We start from the raw sequence: 19,256 nt of genomic DNA on the forward strand, positions 1-19,256 counted from the left end.
CAGGTGGACATATAGTGGCATATCGGGTCTGTAGGACTGGCCATAGCAAGAATGATAAAGGCCTAGCCATAGTAAGAATGATAAAGGCCTAAAGATGTGGGAGCAGCCGACACGAGTAACTATGACTCTCTTAAGGTAGCCAAATGCCTCGTCACTCTGCGAAATTTATTTGAAAACTCGAGGATATCGTCGTTGCAGTAACTCAGACAACGTTAACGTGGAAATGTTGTAGCATTTCGCTTCTGCACGAGTGGCCATAGCAAGAAGGATATAGAGAAAGGGCTTAAAAAAGTGGGAGCAGCTGCAGGAGTAACTATGTCTCGCTTAAAGTGATCAAATGCCTCGTCGCTCCGCGAAATTTATTTGAAATCTCGTGGAGCTTGTCGTTGGAATAATTGAGACAACGTTAAGGTGGACATGTAGTGGCATATCCCTTCTGAAGGACTGCCACAGTACGAATTAAAGAAAGGAAAATTTCAAAGAAGGGGAAGCAGCCGACAGCAGTAACTTTGACCCTCTTAAGGTACCCTAATGCCTCGTCACGCCGTGAAATTTATTTGAAAACTCTAGGAACTCATCGTTGTAATAACTCAGACAACGTTAAGCTGGACATGTTGTGGCATATTGCTTCTGCTGGAATGAACACAGAACGAATTAAAGAGAGGAAAGATTCAAAGAAGGGGGAGAAGCTGGCCGCAGTTACTATGACTCTCTTAAGGTAGCCAAATGCCTCGTTATCCGGCGAAGTGCATTTGCTAACTCGAGAAACTCGTAGTGGGAGTAACTGTGACGACGTTCAGGTGGACATATAGTGGCATATCGGGTCTGTAGGACTGGCCATAGCAAGAATGATAAAGGCCCAGCCATAGGAAGAATGATAAAGGCCTAAAGATGTGGGAGCAGCAGACACGAGTAACTATGACTCTCTTAAGGTAGCAAAATGCCTTGTCACTCTGCGAAATTTATTTGAAAACTCGAGGATATCGTCGTTGCAGTAACTCAGACAACGTTAACGTGGACATGTTGTAGCATTTCGCTTCTGCACGAGTGGCCATAGCAAGAAGGATATAGAGAAAGGGCTTAAAAAAGTGGGAGCAGCTGCAGGAGTAACTATGTCTCGCTTAAAGTGATCAAATGCCTCGTCGCTCCGCGAAATTTATTTGAAATCTCGTGGAGCTTGTCGTTGGAATAATTGAGACAACGTTAAGGTGGACATGTAGTGGCATATCCCTTCTGAAGGACTGCCACAGTACGAATTAAAGAAAGGAAAATTTCAAAGAAGGGGAAGCAGCCGACAGCAGTAACTTTGACCCTCTTAAGGTACCCTAATGCCTCGTCACGCCGTGAAATTTATTTGAAAACTCTAGGAACTCATCGTTGTAATAACTCAGACAACGTTAAGCTGGACATGTTGTGGCATATTGCTTCTGCTGGAATGAACACAGAACGAATTAAAGAGAGGAAAGATTCAAAGAAGGGGGAGAAGCTGGCCGCAGTAACTATGACTCTCTTAAGGTAGCCAAATGCCTCGTTATCCGGCGAAGTACATTTGCTAACTCGAGAAACTCGTAGTGGGAGTAACTGTGACGACGTTCAGGTGGACATATAGTGGCATATCGGGTCTGTAGGACTGGCCATAGCAAGAATGATAAAGGCCTAGCCATAGTAAGAATGATAAAGGCCTAAAGATGTGGGAGCAGCCGACACGAGTAACTAGGACTCTCTTAAGGTAGCCAAATGCCTCGTCACTCTGCGAAATTTATTTGAAAACTCGAGGATATCGTCGTTGCAGTAACTCAGACAACGTTAACGTGGACATGTTGTAGCATTTCGCTTCTGCACGAGTGGCCATAGCAAGAAGGATATAGAGAAAGGGCTTAAAAAAGTGGGAGCAGCTGCAGGAGTAACTATGTCTCGCTTAAAGTGATCAAATGCCTCGTCGCTCCGCGAAATTTATTTGAAATCTCGTGGAGCTTGTCGTTGGAATAATTGAGACAACGTTAAGGTGGACATGTAGTGGCATATCCCTTCTGAAGGACTGCCACAGTACAAATTAAAGAAAGGAAAATTTCAAAGAAGGGGAAGCAGCCGACAGCAGTAACTTTGACCCTCTTAAGGTACCCTAATGCCTCGTCACGCCGTGAAATTTATTTGAAAACTCTAGGAACTCATCGTTGTAATAACTCAGACAACGTTAAGCTGGACATGTTGTGGCATATTGCTTCTGCTGGAATGAACACAGAACGAATTAAAGAGAGGAAAGATTCAAAGAAGGGGGAGAAGCTGGCCGCAGTAACTATGACTCTCTTAAGGTAGCCAAATGCCTCGTTATCCGGCGAAGTACATTTGCTAACTCGAGAAACTCGTAGTGGGAGTAACTGTGACGACGTTCAGGTGGACATATAGTGGCATATCGGGTCTGTAGGACTGGCCATAGCAAGAATGATAAAGGCCTAGCCATAGTAAGAATGATAAAGGCCTAAAGATGTGGGAGCAGCCGACACGAGTAACTAGGACTCTCTTAAGGTAGCCAAATGCCTCGTCACTCTGCGAAATTTATTTGAAAACTCGAGGATTTCGTCGTTGCAGTAACTCAGACAACGTTAACGTGGACATGTTGTAGCATTTCGCTTCTGCACGAGTGGCCATAGCAAGAAGGATATAGAGAAAGGGCTTAAAAAAGTGGGAGCAGCTGCAGGAGTAACTATGTCTCGCTTAAAGTGATCAAATGCCTCGTCGCTCCGCGAAATTTATTTGAAATCTCGTGGAGCTTGTCGTTGGAATAATTGAGACAACGTTAAGGTGGACATGTAGTGGCATATCCCTTCTGAAGGACTGCCACAGTACGAATTAAAGAAAGGAAAATTTCAAAGAAGGGGAAGCAGCCGACAGCAGTAACTTTGACCCTCTTAAGGTACCCTAATGCCTCGTCACGCCGTGAAATTTATTTGAAAACTCTAGGAACTCATCGTTGTAATAACTCAGACAACGTTAAGCTGGACATGTTGTGGCATATTGCTTCTGCTGGAATGAACACAGAACGAATTAAAGAGAGGAAAGATTCAAAGAAGGGGGAGAAGCTGGCCGCAGTAACTATGACTCTCTTAAGGTAGCCAAATGCCTCGTTATCCGGCGAAGTGCATTTGCTAACTCGAGAAACTCGTAGTCGGAGTAACTGTGACGAAGTTCAGGTGGACATATAGTAGCATATCGGGTCTGTAGGACTGGCCATAGCAAGAATGATAAAGGCCCAGCCATAGGAAGAATGATAAAGGCCTAAAGATGTGGGAGCAGCAGACACGAGTAACTATGACTCTCTTAAGGTAGCCAAATGCCTCGTCACTCTGCGAAATTTATTTGAAAACTCGAGGATATCGTCGTTGCAGTAACTCAGACAACGTTAACGTGGACATGTTGTAGCATTTCGCTTCTGCACGAGTGGCCATAGCAAGAAGGATATAGAGAAAGGGATTAAAAAAGTGGGAGCAGCTGCAGGAGTAACTATGTCTCGCTTAAAGTGATCAAATGCCTCGTCGCTCCGCGAAATTTATTTGAAATCTCGTGGAGCTTGTCGTTGGAATAATTGAGACAACGTTAAGGTGGACATGTAGTGGCATATCCCTTCTGAAGGACTGCCACAGTACGAATTAAAGAAAGGAAAATTTCAAAGAAGGGGAAGCAGCCGACAGCAGTAACTTTGACCCTCTTAAGGTACCCTAATGCCTCGTCACGCCGTGAAATTTATTTGAAAACTCTAGGAACTCATCGTTGTAATAACTCAGACAACGTTAAGCTGGACATGTTGTGGCATATTGCTTCTGCTGGAATGAACACAGAACGAATTAAAGGGAGGAAAGATTCAAAGAAGGGGGAGAAGCTGGCCGGAGTAACTATGACTCTCTTAAGGTAGCCAAATGCCTCGTTATCCGGCGAAGTACATTTGCTAACTCGAGAAACTCGTAGTGGGAGTAACTGTGACGACGTTCAGGTGGACATATAGTGGCATATCGGGTCTGTAGGACTGGCCATAGCAAGAATGATAAAGGCCTAGCCATAGTAAGAATGATAAAGGCCTAAAGATGTGGGAGCAGCCGACACGAGTAACTATGACTCTCTTAAGGTAGCCAAATGCCTCGTCACTCTGCGAAATTTATTTGAAAACTCGAGGATATCGTCGTTGCAGTAACTCAGACAACGTTAACGTGGAAATGTTGTAGCATTTCGCTTCTGCACGAGTGGCCATAGCAAGAAGGATATAGAGAAAGGGCTTAAAAAAGTGGGAGCAGCTGCAGGAGTAACTATGTCTCGCTTAAAGTGATCAAATGCCTCGTCGCTCCGCGAAATTTATTTGAAATCTCGTGGAGCTTGTCGTTGGAATAATTGAGACAACGTTAAGGTGGACATGTAGTGGCATATCCCTTCTGAAGGACTGCCACAGTACGAATTAAAGAAAGGAAAATTTCAAAGAAGGGGAAGCAGCCGACAGCAGTAACTTTGACCCTCTTAAGGTACCCTAATGCCTCGTCACGCCGTGAAATTTATTTGAAAACTCTAGGAACTCATCGTTGTAATAACTCAGACAACGTTAAGCTGGACATGTTGTGGCATATTGCTTCTGCTGGAATGAACACAGAACGAATTAAAGAGAGGAAAGATTCAAAGAAGGGGGAGAAGCTGGCCGCAGTTACTATGACTCTCTTAAGGTAGCCAAATGCCTCGTTATCCGGCGAAGTACATTTGCTAACTCGAGAAACTCGTAGTGGGAGTAACTGTGACGACGTTCAGGTGGACATATAGTGGCATATCGGGTCTGTAGGACTGGCCATAGCAAGAATGATAAAGGCCCAGCCATAGGAAGAATGATAAAGGCCTAAAGATGTGGGAGCAGCAGACACGAGTAACTATGACTCTCTTAAGGTAGCAAAATGCCTTGTCACTCTGCGAAATTTATTTGAAAACTCGAGGATATCGTCGTTGCAGTAACTCAGACAACGTTAACGTGGACATGTTGTAGCATTTCGCTTCTGCACGAGTGGCCATAGCAAGAAGGATATAGAGAAAGGGCTTAAAAAAGTGGGAGCAGCTGCAGGAGTAACTATGTCTCGCTTAAAGTGATCAAATGCCTCGTCGCTCCGCGAAATTTATTTGAAATCTCGTGGAGCTTGTCGTTGGAATAATTGAGACAACGTTAAGGTGGACATGTAGTGGCATATCCCTTCTGAAGGACTGCCACAGTACGAATTAAAGAAAGGAAAATTTCAAAGAAGGGGAAGCAGCCGACAGCAGTAACTTTGACCCTCTTAAGGTACCCTAATGCCTCGTCACGCCGTGAAATTTATTTGAAAACTCTAGGAACTCATCGTTGTAATAACTCAGACAACGTTAAGCTGGACATGTTGTGGCATATTGCTTCTGCTGGAATGAACACAGAACGAATTAAAGAGAGGAAAGATTCAAAGAAGGGGGAGAAGCTGGCCGCAGTAACTATGACTCTCTTAAGGTAGCCAAATGCCTCGTTATCCGGCGAAGTGCATTTGCTAACTCGAGAAACTCGTAGTCGGAGTAACTGTGACGACGTTCAGGTGGACATATAGTAGCATATCGGGTCTGTAGGACTGGCCATAGCAAGAATGATAAAGGCCCAGCCATAGGAAGAATGATAAAGGCCTAAAGATGTGGGAGCAGCAGACACGAGTAACTATGACTCTCTTAAGGTAGCCAAATGCCTCGTCACTCTGCGAAATTTATTTGAAAACTCGAGGATATCGTCGTTGCAGTAACTCAGACAACGTTAACGTGGACATGTTGTAGCATTTCGCTTCTGCACGAGTGGCCATAGCAAGAAGGATATAGAGAAAGGGCTTAAAAAAGTGGGAGCAGCTGCAGGAGTAACTATGTCTCGCTTAAAGTGATCAAATGCCTCGTCGCTCCGCGAAATTTATTTGAAATCTCGTGGAGCTTGTCGTTGGAATAATTGAGACAACGTTAAGGTGGACATGTAGTGGCATATCCCTTCTGAAGGACTGCCACAGTACGAATTAAAGAAAGGAAAATTTCAAAGAAGGGGAAGCAGCCGACAGCAGTAACTTTGACCCTCTTAAGGTACCCTAATGCCTCGTCACGCCGTGAAATTTATTTGAAAACTCTAGGAACTCATCGTTGTAATAACTCAGACAACGTTAAGCTGGACATGTTGTGGCATATTGCTTCTGCTGGAATGAACACAGAACGAATTAAAGAGAGGAAAGATTCAAAGAAGGGGGAGAAGCTGGCCGCAGTAACTATGACTCTCTTAAGGTAGCCAAATGCCTCGTTATCCGGCGAAGTACATTTGCTAACTCGAGAAACTCGTAGTGGGAGTAACTGTGACGACGTTCAGGTGGACATATAGTGGCATATCGGGTCTGTAGGACTGGCCATAGCAAGAATGATAAAGGCCTAGCCATAGTAAGAATGATAAAGGCCTAAAGATGTGGGAGCAGCCGACACGAGTAACTATGACTCTCTTAAGGTAGCCAAATGCCTCGTCACTCTGCGAAATTTATTTGAAAACTCGAGGATATCGTCGTTGCAGTAACTCAGATAACGTTAACGTGGAAATGTTGTAGCATTTCGCTTCTGCACGAGTGGCCATAGCAAGAAGGATATAGAGAAAGGGCTTAAAAAAGTGGGAGCAGCTGCAGGAGTAACTATGTCTCGCTTAAAGTGATCAAATGCCTCGTCGCTCCGCGAAATTTATTTGAAATCTCGTGGAGCTTGTCGTTGGAATAATTGAGACAACGTTAAGGTGGACATGTAGTGGCATATCCCTTCTGAAGGACTGCCACAGTACGAATTAAAGAAAGGAAAATTTCAAAGAAGGGGAAGCAGCCGACAGCAGTAACTTTGACCCTCTTAAGGTACCCTAATGCCTCGTCACGCCGTGAAATTTATTTGAAAACTCTAGGAACTCATCGTTGTAATAACTCAGACAACGTTAAGCTGGACATGTTGTGGCATATTGCTTCTGCTGGAATGAACACAGAACGAATTAAAGAGAGGAAAGATTCAAAGAAGGGGGAGAAGCTGGCCGCAGTTACTATGACTCTCTTAAGGTAGCCAAATGCCTCGTTATCCGGCGAAGTGCATTTGCTAACTCGAGAAACTCGTAGTGGGAGTAACTGTGACGACGTTCAGGTGGACATATAGTGGCATATCGGGTCTGTAGGACTGGCCATAGCAAGAATGATAAAGGCCCAGCCATAGGAAGAATGATAAAGGCCTAAAGATGTGGGAGCAGCAGACACGAGTAACTATGACTCTCTTAAGGTAGCAAAATGCCTTGTCACTCTGCGAAATTTATTTGAAAACTCGAGGATATCGTCGTTGCAGTAACTCAGACAACGTTAACGTGGACATGTTGTAGCATTTCGCTTCTGCACGAGTGGCCATAGCAAGAAGGATATAGAGAAAGGGCTTAAAAAAGTGGGAGCAGCTGCAGGAGTAACTATGTCTCGCTTAAAGTGATCAAATGCCTCGTCGCTCCGCGAAATTTATTTGAAATCTCGTGGAGCTTGTCGTTGGAATAATTGAGACAACGTTAAGGTGGACATGTAGTGGCATATCCCTTCTGAAGGACTGCCACAGTACGAATTAAAGAAAGGAAAATTTCAAAGAAGGGGAAGCAGCCGACAGCAGTAACTTTGACCCTCTTAAGGTACCCTAATGCCTCGTCACGCCGTGAAATTTATTTGAAAACTCTAGGAACTCATCGTTGTAATAACTCAGACAACGTTAAGCTGGACATGTTGTGGCATATTGCTTCTGCTGGAATGAACACAGAACGAATTAAAGAGAGGAAAGATTCAAAGAAGGGGGAGAAGCTGGCCGCAGTAACTATGACTCTCTTAAGGTAGCCAAATGCCTCGTTATCCGGCGAAGTACATTTGCTAACTCGAGAAACTCGTAGTGGGAGTAACTGTGACGACGTTCAGGTGGACATATAGTGGCATATCGGGTCTGTAGGACTGGCCATAGCAAGAATGATAAAGGCCTAGCCATAGTAAGAATGATAAAGGCCTAAAGATGTGGGAGCAGCCGACACGAGTAACTAGGACTCTCTTAAGGTAGCCAAATGCCTCGTCACTCTGCGAAATTTATTTGAAAACTCGAGGATATCGTCGTTGCAGTAACTCAGACAACGTTAACGTGGACATGTTGTAGCATTTCGCTTCTGCACGAGTGGCCATAGCAAGAAGGATATAGAGAAAGGGCTTAAAAAAGTGGGAGCAGCTGCAGGAGTAACTATGTCTCGCTTAAAGTGATCAAATGCCTCGTCGCTCCGCGAAATTTATTTGAAATCTCGTGGAGCTTGTCGTTGGAATAATTGAGACAACGTTAAGGTGGACATGTAGTGGCATATCCCTTCTGAAGGACTGCCACAGTACAAATTAAAGAAAGGAAAATTTCAAAGAAGGGGAAGCAGCCGACAGCAGTAACTTTGACCCTCTTAAGGTACCCTAATGCCTCGTCACGCCGTGAAATTTATTTGAAAACTCTAGGAACTCATCGTTGTAATAACTCAGACAACGTTAAGCTGGACATGTTGTGGCATATTGCTTCTGCTGGAATGAACACAGAACGAATTAAAGAGAGGAAAGATTCAAAGAAGGGGGAGAAGCTGGCCGCAGTAACTATGACTCTCTTAAGGTAGCCAAATGCCTCGTTATCCGGCGAAGTACATTTGCTAACTCGAGAAACTCGTAGTGGGAGTAACTGTGACGACGTTCAGGTGGACATATAGTGGCATATCGGGTCTGTAGGACTGGCCATAGCAAGAATGATAAAGGCCTAGCCATAGTAAGAATGATAAAGGCCTAAAGATGTGGGAGCAGCCGACACGAGTAACTAGGACTCTCTTAAGGTAGCCAAATGCCTCGTCACTCTGCGAAATTTATTTGAAAACTCGAGGATTTCGTCGTTGCAGTAACTCAGACAACGTTAACGTGGACATGTTGTAGCATTTCGCTTCTGCACGAGTGGCCATAGCAAGAAGGATATAGAGAAAGGGCTTAAAAAAGTGGGAGCAGCTGCAGGAGTAACTATGTCTCGCTTAAAGTGATCAAATGCCTCGTCGCTCCGCGAAATTTATTTGAAATCTCGTGGAGCTTGTCGTTGGAATAATTGAGACAACGTTAAGGTGGACATGTAGTGGCATATCCCTTCTGAAGGACTGCCACAGTACGAATTAAAGAAAGGAAAATTTCAAAGAAGGGGAAGCAGCCGACAGCAGTAACTTTGACCCTCTTAAGGTACCCTAATGCCTCGTCACGCCGTGAAATTTATTTGAAAACTCTAGGAACTCATCGTTGTAATAACTCAGACAACGTTAAGCCGGATATGTTGTGGCATATTGCTTCTGCTGGAATGAACACAGAACGAATTAAAGAGAGGAAAGATTCAAAGAAGGGGGAGAAGCTGGCCGCAGTAACTATGACTCTCTTAAGGTAGCCAAATGCCTCGTTATCCGGCGAAGTACATTTGCTAACTCGAGAAACTCGTAGTGGGAGTAACTGTGACGACGTTCAGGTGGACATATAGTGGCATATCGGGTCTGTAGGACTGGCCATAGCAAGAATGATAAAGGCCTAGCCATAGTAAGAATGATAAAGGCCTAAAGATGTGGGAGCAGCCGACACGAGTAACTATGACTCTCTTAAGGTAGCCAAATGCCTCGTCACTCTGCGAAATTTATTTGAAAACTCGAGGATATCGTCGTTGCAGTAACTCAGACAACGTTAACGTGGAAATGTTGTAGCATTTCGCTTCTGCACGAGTGGCCATAGCAAGAAGGATATAGAGAAAGGGCTTAAAAAAGTGGGAGCAGCTGCAGGAGTAACTATGTCTCGCTTAAAGTGATCAAATGCCTCGTCGCTCCGCGAAATTTATTTGAAATCTCGTGGAGCTTGTCGTTGGAATAATTGAGACAACGTTAAGGTGGACATGTAGTGGCATATCCCTTCTGAAGGACTGCCACAGTACGAATTAAAGAAAGGAAAATTTCAAAGAAGGGGAAGCAGCCGACAGCAGTAACTTTGACCCTCTTAAGGTACCCTAATGCCTCGTCACGCCGTGAAATTTATTTGAAAACTCTAGGAACTCATCGTTGTAATAACTCAGACAACGTTAAGCTGGACATGTTGTGGCATATTGCTTCTGCTGGAATGAACACAGAACGAATTAAAGAGAGGAAAGATTCAAAGAAGGGGGAGAAGCTGGCCGCAGTTACTATGACTCTCTTAAGGTAGCCAAATGCCTCGTTATCCGGCGAAGTGCATTTGCTAACTCGAGAAACTCGTAGTGGGAGTAACTGTGACGACGTTCAGGTGGACATATAGTGGCATATCGGGTCTGTAGGACTGGCCATAGCAAGAATGATAAAGGCCCAGCCATAGGAAGAATGATAAAGGCCTAAAGATGTGGGAGCAGCAGACACGAGTAACTATGACTCTCTTAAGGTAGCAAAATGCCTTGTCACTCTGCGAAATTTATTTGAAAACTCGAGGATATCGTCGTTGCAGTAACTCAGACAACGTTAACGTGGACATGTTGTAGCATTTCGCTTCTGCACGAGTGGCCATAGCAAGAAGGATATAGAGAAAGGGCTTAAAAAAGTGGGAGCAGCTGCAGGAGTAACTATGTCTCGCTTAAAGTGATCAAATGCCTCGTCGCTCCGCGAAATTTATTTGAAATCTCGTGGAGCTTGTCGTTGGAATAATTGAGACAACGTTAAGGTGGACATGTAGTGGCATATCCCTTCTGAAGGACTGCCACAGTACGAATTAAAGAAAGGAAAATTTCAAAGAAGGGGAAGCAGCCGACAGCAGTAACTTTGACCCTCTTAAGGTACCCTAATGCCTCGTCACGCCGTGAAATTTATTTGAAAACTCTAGGAACTCATCGTTGTAATAACTCAGACAACGTTAAGCTGGACATGTTGTGGCATATTGCTTCTGCTGGAATGAACACAGAACGAATTAAAGAGAGGAAAGATTCAAAGAAGGGGGAGAAGCTGGCCGCAGTAACTATGACTCTCTTAAGGTAGCCAAATGCCTCGTTATCCGGCGAAGTGCATTTGCTAACTCGAGAAACTCGTAGTCGGAGTAACTGTGACGACGTTCAGGTGGACATATAGTAGCATATCGGGTCTGTAGGACTGGCCATAGCAAGAATGATAAAGGCCCAGCCATAGGAAGAATGATAAAGGCCTAAACATGTGGGAGCAGCAGACACGAGTAACTATGACTCTCTTAAGGTAGCCAAATGCCTCGTCACTCTGCGAAATTTATTTGAAAACTCGAGGATATCGTCGTTGCAGTAACTCAGACAACGTTAACGTGGACATGTTGTAGCATTTCGCTTCTGCACGAGTGGCCATAGCAAGAAGGATATAGAGAAAGGGCTTAAAAAAGTGGGAGCAGCTGCAGGAGTAACTATGTCTCGCTTAAAGTGATCAAATGCCTCGTCGCTCCGCGAAATTTATTTGAAATCTCGTGGAGCTTGTCGTTGGAATAATTGAGACAACGTTAAGGTGGACATGTAGTGGCATATCCCTTCTGAAGGACTGCCACAGTACGAATTAAAGAAAGGAAAATTTCAAAGAAGGGGAAGCAGCCGACAGCAGTAACTTTGACCCTCTTAAGGTACCCTAATGCCTCGTCACGCCGTGAAATTTATTTGAAAACTCTAGGAACTCATCGTTGTAATAACTCAGACAACGTTAAGCTGGACATGTTGTGGCATATTGCTTCTGCTGGAATGAACACAGAACGAATTAAAGAGAGGAAAGATTCAAAGAAGGGGGAGAAGCTGGCCGCAGTAACTATGACTCTCTTAAGGTAGCCAAATGCCTCGTTATCCGGCGAAGTACATTTGCTAACTCGAGAAACTCGTAGTGGGAGTAACTGTGACGACGTTCAGGTGGACATATAGTGGCATATCGGGTCTGTAGGACTGGCCATAGCAAGAATGATAAAGGCCTAGCCATAGTAAGAATGATAAAGGCCTAAAGATCTGGGAGCAGCCGACACGAGTAACTAGGACTCTCTTAAGGTAGCCAAATGCCTCGTCACTCTGCGAAATTTATTTGAAAACTCGAGGATATCGTCGTTGCAGTAACTCAGACAACGTTAACGTGGACATGTTGTAGCATTTCGCTTCTGCACGAGTGGCCATAGCAAGAAGGATATAGAGAAAGGGCTTAAAAAAGTGGGAGCAGCTGCAGGAGTAACTATGTCTCGCTTAAAGTGATCAAATGCCTCGTCGCTCCGCGAAATTTATTTGAAGTCTCGTGGAGCTTGTCGTTGGAATAATTGAGACAACGTTAAGGTGGACATGTAGTGGCATATCCCTTCTGAAGGACTGCCACAGTACAAATTAAATAAAGGAAAATTTCAAAGAAGGGGAAGCAGCCGACAGCAGTAACTTTGACCCTCTTAAGGTACCCTAATGCCTCGTCACGCCGTGAAATTTATTTGAAAACTCTAGGAACTCATCGTTGTAATAACTCAGACAACGTTAAGCTGGACATGTTGTGGCATATTGCTTCTGCTGGAATGAACACAGAACGAATTAAAGAGAGGAAAGATTCAAAGAAGGGGGAGAAGCTGGCCGCAGTAACTATGACTCTCTTAAGGTAGCCAAATGCCTCGTTATCCGGCGAAGTACATTTGCTAACTCGAGAAACTCGTAGTGGGAGTAACTGTGACGACGTTCAGGTGGACATATAGTGGCATATCGGGTCTGTAGGACTGGCCATAGCAAGAATGATAAAGGCCTAGCCATAGTAAGAATGATAAAGGCCTAAAGATGTGGGAGCAGCCGACACGAGTAACTAGGACTCTCTTAAGGTAGCCAAATGCCTCGTCACTCTGCGAAATTTATTTGAAAACTCGAGGATTTCGTCGTTGCAGTAACTCAGACAACGTTAACGTGGACATGTTGTAGCATTTCGCTTCTGCACGAGTGGCCATAGCAAGAAGGATATAGAGAAAGGGCTTAAAAAAGTGGGAGCAGCTGCAGGAGTAACTATGTCTCGCTTAAAGTGATCAAATGCCTCGTCGCTCTGCGAAATTTATTTGAAATCTCGTGGAGCTTGTCGTTGGAATAATTGAGACAACGTTAAGGTGGACATGTAGTGGCATATCCCTTCTGAAGGACTGCCACAGTACGAATTAAAGAAAGGAAAATTTCAAAGAAGGGGAAGCAGCCGACAGCAGTAACTTTGACCCTCTTAAGGTACCCTAATGCCTCGTCACGCCGTGAAATTTATTTGAAAACTCTAGGAACTCATCGTTGTAATAACTCAGACAACGTTAAGCCGGACATGTTGTGGCATATTGCTTCTGCTGGAATGAACACAGAACGAATTAAAGAGAGGAAAGATTCAAAGAAGGGGGAGAAGCTGGCCGCAGTAACTATGACTCTCTTAAGGTAGCCAAATGCCTCGTTATCCGGCGAAGTGCATTTGCTAACTCGAGAAACTCGTAGTGGGAGTAACTGTGACGACGTTCAGGTGGACATATAGTAGCATATCGGGTCTGTAGGACTGGCCATAGCAAGAATGATAAAGGCCCAGCCATAGGAAGAATGATAAAGGCCTAAAGATGTGGGAGCAGCAGACACGAGTAACTATGACTCTCTTAAGGTAGCCAAATGCCTCGTCACTCTGCGAAATTTATTTGAAAACTCGAGGATATCGTCGTTGCAGTAACTCAGACAACGTTAACGTGGACATGTTGTAGCATTTCGCTTCTGCACGAGTGGCCATAGCAAGAAGGATATAGAGAAAGGGCTTAAAAAAGTGGGAGCAGCTGCAGGAGTAACTATGTCTCGCTTAAAGTGATCAAATGCCTCGTCGCTCCGCGAAATTTATTTGAAATCTCGTGGAGCTTGTCGTTGGAATAATTGAGACAACGTTAAGGTGGACATGTAGTGGCATATCCCTTCTGAAGGACTGCCACAGTACGAATTAAAGAAAGGAAAATTTCAAAGAAGGGGAAGCAGCCGACAGCAGTAACTTTGACCCTCTTAAGGTACCCTAATGCCTCGTCACGCCGTGAAATTTATTTGAAAACTCTAGGAACTCATCGTTGTAATAACTCAGACAACGTTAAGCTGGACATGTTGTGGCATATTGCTTCTGCTGGAATGAACACAGAACGAATTAAAGAGAGGAAAGATTCAAAGAAGGGGGAGAAGCTGGCCGCAGTAACTATGACTCTCTTAAGGTAGCCAAATGCCTCGTTATCCGGCGAAGTACATTTGCTAACTCGAGAAACTCGTAGTGGGAGTAACTGTGACGACGTTCAGGTGGACATATAGTGGCATATCGGGTCTGTAGGACTGGCCATAGCAAGAATGATAAAGGCCTAGCCATAGTAAGAATGATAAAGGCCTAAAGATGTGGGAGCAGCCGACACGAGTAACTAGGACTCTCTTAAGGTAGCCAAATGCCTCGTCACTCTGCGAAATTTATTTGAAAACTCGAGGATATCGTCGTTGCAGTAACTCAGACAACGTTAACGTGGACATGTTGTAGCATTTAGCTTCTGCACGAGTGGCCATAGCAAGAAGGATATAGAGAAAGGGCTTAAAAAAGTGGGAGCAGCTGCAGGAGTAACTATGTCTCGCTTAAAGTGATCAAATGCCTCGTCGCTCCGCGAAATTTATTTGAAATCTCGTGGAGTTTGTCGTTGGAATAATTGAGACAACGTTAAGGTGGACATGTAGTGGCATATCCCTTCTGAAGGACTGCCACAGTACAAATTAAAGAAAGGAAAATTTCAAAGAAGGGCAAGCAGCCGACAGCAGTAACTTTGACCCTCTTAAGGTACCCTAATGCCTCGTCACGCCGTGAAATTTATTTGAAAACTCTAGGAACTCATCGTTGTAATAACTCAGACAACGTTAAGCTGGACATGTTGTGGCATATTGCTTCTGCTGGAATGAACACAGAACGAATTAAAGAGAGGAAAGATTCAAAGAAGGGGGAGAAGCTGGCCGCAGTAACTATGACTCTCTTAAGGTAGCCAAATGCCTCGTTATCCGGCGAAGTACATTTGCTAACTCGAGAAACTCGTAGTGGGAGTAACTGTGACGACGTTCAGGTGGACATATAGTGGCATATCGGGTCTGTAGGACTGGCCATAGCAAGAATGATAAAGGCCTAGCCATAGTAAGAATGATAAAGGCCTAAAGATGTGGGAGCAGCCGACACGAGTAACTAGGACTCTCTTAAGGTAGCCAAATGCCTCGTCACTCTGCGAAATTTATTTGAAAACTCGAGGATATCGTCGTTGCAGTAACTCAGACAACGTTAACGTGGACATGTTGTAGCACTTCGCTTCTGCACGAGTGGCCATAGCAAGAAGGATATAGAGAAAGGGCTTAAAAAAGTGGGAGCAGCTGCAGGAGTAACTATGTCTCGCTTAAAGTGATCAAATGCCTCGTCGCTCCGCGAAATTTATTTGAAATCTCGTGGAGCTTGTCGTTGGAATAATTGAGACAACGTTAAGGTGGACATGTAGTGGCATATCCCTTCTGAAGGACTGCCACAGTACGAATTAAAGAAAGGAAAATTTCAAAGAAGGGGAAGCAGCCGACAGCAGTAACTTTGACCCTCTTAAGGTACCCTAATGCCTCGTCACGCCGTGAAATTTATTTGAAAACTCTAGGAACTCATCGTTGTAATAACTCAGACAACGTTAAGCTGGACATGTTGTGGCATATTGCTTCTGCTGGAATGAACACAGAACGAATTAAAGAGAGGAAAGATTCAAAGAAGGGGGAGAAGCTGGCCGCAGTAACTATGACTCTCTTAAGGTAGCCAAATGCCTCGTTATCCGGCGAAGTGCATTTGCTAACTCGAGAAACTCGTAGTGGGAGTAACTGTGACGACGTTCAGGTGGACATATAGTAGCATATCGGGTCTGTAGGACTGGCCATAGCAAGAATGATAAAGGCCCAGCCATAGGAAGAATGATAAAGGCCTAAAGATGTGGGAGCAGCAGACACGAGTAACTAGGACTCTCTTAAGGTAGCCAAATGCCTCGTCACTCTGCGAAATTTATTTGAAAACTCGAGGATATCGTCGTTGCAGTAACTCAGACAACGTTAACGTGGACATGTTGTAGCATTTCGCTTCTGCACGAGTGGCCATAGCAAGAAGGATATAGAGAAAGGGCTTAAAAAAGTGGGAGCAGCTGCAGGAGTAACTATGTCTCGCTTAAAGTGATCAAATGCCTCGTCGCTCCGCGAAATTTATTTGAAATCTCGTGGAGCTTGTCGTTGGAATAATTGAGACAACGTTAAGGTGGACATGTAGTGGCATATCCCTTCTGAAGGACTGCCACAGTACAAATTAAAGAAAGGAAAATTTCAAAGAAGGGGAAGCAGCCGACAGCAGTAACTTTGACCCTCTTAAGGTACCCTAATGCCTCGTCACGCCGTGAAATTTATTTGAAAACTCAAGGAACTCATCGTTGTAATAACTCAGACAACGTTAAGCTGGACATGTTGTGGCATATTGCTTCTGCTGGAATGAACACAGAACGAATTAAAGAGAGGAAAGATTCAAAGAAGGGGGAGAAGCTGGCCGCAGTAACTATGACTCTCTTAAGGTAGCCAAATGCCTCGTTATCCGGCGAAGTACATTTGCTAACTCGAGAAACTCGTAGTGGGAGTAACTGTGACGACGTTCAGGTGGACATATAGTGGCATATCGGGTCTGTAGGACTGGCCATAGCAAGAATGATAAAGGCCTAGCCATAGTAAGAATGATAAAGGCCTAAAGATGTGGGAGCAGCCGACACGAGTAACTAGGACTCTCTTAAGGTAGCCAAATGCCTCGTCACTCTGCGAAATTTATTTGAAAACTCGAGGATTTCGTCGTTGCAGTAACTCAGACAACGTTAACGTGGACATGTTGTAGCATTTCGCTTCTGCACGAGTGGCCATAGCAAGAAGGATATAGAGAAAGGGCTTAAAAAAGTGGGAGCAGCTGCAGGAGTAACTATGTCTCGCTTAAAGTGATCAAATGCCTCGTCGCTCTGCGAAATTTATTTGAAATCTCGTGGAGCTTGTCGTTGGAATAATTGAGACAACGTTAAGGTGGACATGTAGTGGCATATCCCTTCTGAAGGACTGCCACAGTACGAATTAAAGAAAGGAAAATTTCAAAGAAGGGGAAGCAGCCGACAGCAGTAACTTTGACCCTCTTAAGGTACCCTAATGCCTCGTCACGCCGTGAAATTTATTTGAAAACTCTAGGAACTCATCGTTGTAATAACTCAGACAACGTTAAGCCGGACATGTTGTGGCATATTGCTTCTGCTGGAATGAACACAGAACGAATTAAAGAGAGGAAAGATTCAAAGAAGGGGGAGAAGCTGGCCGCAGTAACTATGACTCTCTTAAGGTAGCCAAATGCCTCGTTATCCGGCGAAGTGCATTTGCTAACTCGAGAAACTCGTAGTGGGAGTAACTGTGACGACGTTCAGGTGGACATATAGTAGCATATCGGGTCTGTAGGACTGGCCATAGCAAGAATGATAAAGGCCCTGCCATAGGAAGAATGATAAAGGCCTAAAGATGTGGGAGCAGCAGACACGAGTAACTATGACTCTCTTAAGGTAGCCAAATGCCTCGTCACTCTGCGAAATTTATTTGAAAACTCGAGGATATCGTCGTTGCAGTAACTCAGACAACGTTAACGTGGACATGTTGTAGCATTTCGCTTCTGCACGAGTGGCCATAGCAAGAAGGATATAGAGAAAGGGCTTAAAAAAGTGGGAGCAGCTGCAGGAGTAACTATGTCTCGCTTAAAGTGATCAAATGCCTCGTCGCTCCGCGAAATTTATTTGAAATCTCGTGGAGCTTGTCGTTGGAATAATTGAGACAACGTTAAGGTGGACATGTAGTGGCATATCCCTTCTGAAGGACTGCCACAGTACGAATTAAAGAAAGGAAAATTTCAAAGAAGGGGAAGCAGCCGACAGCAGTAACTTTGACCCTCTTAAGGTACCCTAATGCCTCGTCACGCCGTGAAATTTATTTGAAAACTCTAGGAACTCATCGTTGTAATAACTCAGACAACGTTAAGCTGGACATGTTGTGGCATATTGCTTCTGCTGGAATGAACACAGAACGAATTAAAGAGAGGAAAGATTCAAAGAAGGGGGAGAAGCTGGCCGCAGTAACTATGACTCTCTTAAGGTAGCCAAATGCCTCGTTATCCGGCGAAGTACATTTGCTAACTCGAGAAACTCGTAGTGGGAGTAACTGTGACGACGTTCAGGTGGACATATAGTGGCATATCGGGTCTGTAGGACTGGCCATAGCAAGAATGATAAAGGCCTAGCCATAGTAAGAATGATAAAGGCCTAAAGATGTGGGAGCAGCCGACACGAGTAACTAGGACTCTCTTAAGGTAGCCAAATGCCTCGTCACTCTGCGAAATTTATTTGAAAACTCGAGGATATCGTCGTTGCAGTAACTCAGACAACGTTAACGTGGACATGTTGTAGCATTTAGCTTCTGCACGAGTGGCCATAGCAAGAAGGATATAGAGAAAGGGCTTAAAAAAGTGGGAGCAGCTGCAGGAGTAACTATGTCTCGCTTAAAGTGATCAAATGCCTCGTCGCTCCGCGAAATTTATTTGAAATCTCGTGGAGTTTGTCGTTGGAATAATTGAGACAACGTTAAGGTGGACATGTAGTGGCATATCCCTTCTGAAGGACTGCCACAGTACAAATTAAAGAAAGGAAAATTTCAAAGAAGGGCAAGCAGCCGACAGCAGTAACTTTGACCCTCTTAAGGTACCCTAATGCCTCGTCACGCCGTGAAATTTATTTGAAAACTCTAGGAACTCATCGTTGTAATAACTCAGACAACGTTAAGCTGGACATGTTGTGGCATATTGCTTCTGCTGGAATGAACACAGAACGAATTAAAGAGAGGAAAGATTCAAAGAAGGGGGAGAAGCTGGCCGCAGTAACTATGACTCTCTTAAGGTAGCCAAATGCCTCGTTATCCGGCGAAGTACATTTGCTAACTCGAGAAACTCGTAGTGGGAGTAACTGTGACGACGTTCAGGTGGACATATAGTGGCATATCGGGTCTGTAGGACTGGCCATAGCAAGAATGATAAAGGCCTAGCCATAGTAAGAATGATAAAGGCCTAAAGATGTGGGAGCAGCCGACACGAGTAACTAGGACTC

Source organism: Schistocerca nitens, chromosome 5 (genome assembly GCF_023898315.1).
Source record: "Schistocerca nitens isolate TAMUIC-IGC-003100 chromosome 5, iqSchNite1.1, whole genome shotgun sequence".
Lineage (NCBI taxonomy): Eukaryota > Metazoa > Arthropoda > Insecta > Orthoptera > Acrididae > Schistocerca > Schistocerca nitens.